Consider the following 967-nt stretch of genomic DNA (forward strand, 5'->3'; position numbering starts at 1 on the left):
AAATAATGGCTGCTAATGGCAATGGTATTGTTAGACAAGCAGTCTTGAACTTGGAAGCTTTAAATCAACATGGGGTTCAAAACCCACCACCCATGGAGGTGACTCCTCAACCAACGGTGTTTGCCCCACTACCGGAAGTTTCTCTAGCGGAACCCCACGCCACAACACTTGAGTGGGTAAAAGTACGCACAGCAACTGCCCAAGACTTGAGGAAAGCTGTTTCTGACCTCAAACGATTTACCGGGGAAACAGGAGAATTGAGCCACTTCATTAAAGGGGGTGACCGACTAATAAGCCGAATTGAAGCAGAGTCTATCGAAAGTCTACTCGATAGTGAAGATACGGAGGCTTGAAAAACGGCAGTCGTCTGCAGAGTCAAGAGGAGCATCCTAAATCAAATTCAGGATGACGAAAAGACCCCTTGGAGAGTTATCAAGGAAAGATTAAAGAAGGCGTTTGGAGGAGGACAGTGGGCCCCAGAGGAAGAAATATTTATGATGATCCGAGAGACAAAGAAACCGAAACAGTCTAGTGGGCAATATGCCGCGGAACTCCTTGCTCGCTTTAACAGAATTCAAAATAAACTGAGCGGAATGATGGAAACAATTCAGGTACAGGACCGGATGCAATTCTTATCCCTGGTGTTAAAGATACAGTTGGCAAAAGAGCTAGGGAAGAAGGAAGGATTTCCGAAAGAGCGCTCGTTTGTGGAAATAGCCCAAGATCTAATAGAAGCGAGCGCTAGAGAGGTAGAGGCCCGAATGGAAGTAGAAGAGCCAGGGTGGAACAGGATAGAATACCAACAGCCAAGAAACATTCCCAACCCTTAGAGAAGGAGAGAACATGGGAATGGTAGAAGAGAGAGAGCTATGGACCAAGAAAATAGAAAAAGCCTAGTTAAACCCAGAAACTATAGTCGGCGGAAGGACGGCAAGTGTCACGGATGTGGTAAAATTGGACATTTAGT

This window comes from Halyomorpha halys, unplaced genomic scaffold, assembly GCF_000696795.3.
Source record: "Halyomorpha halys isolate HHAL.00 unplaced genomic scaffold, Hhal_1.1 Scaffold454.1, whole genome shotgun sequence".
In the NCBI taxonomy this organism is placed as follows: Eukaryota; Metazoa; Arthropoda; class Insecta; order Hemiptera; family Pentatomidae; genus Halyomorpha; species Halyomorpha halys.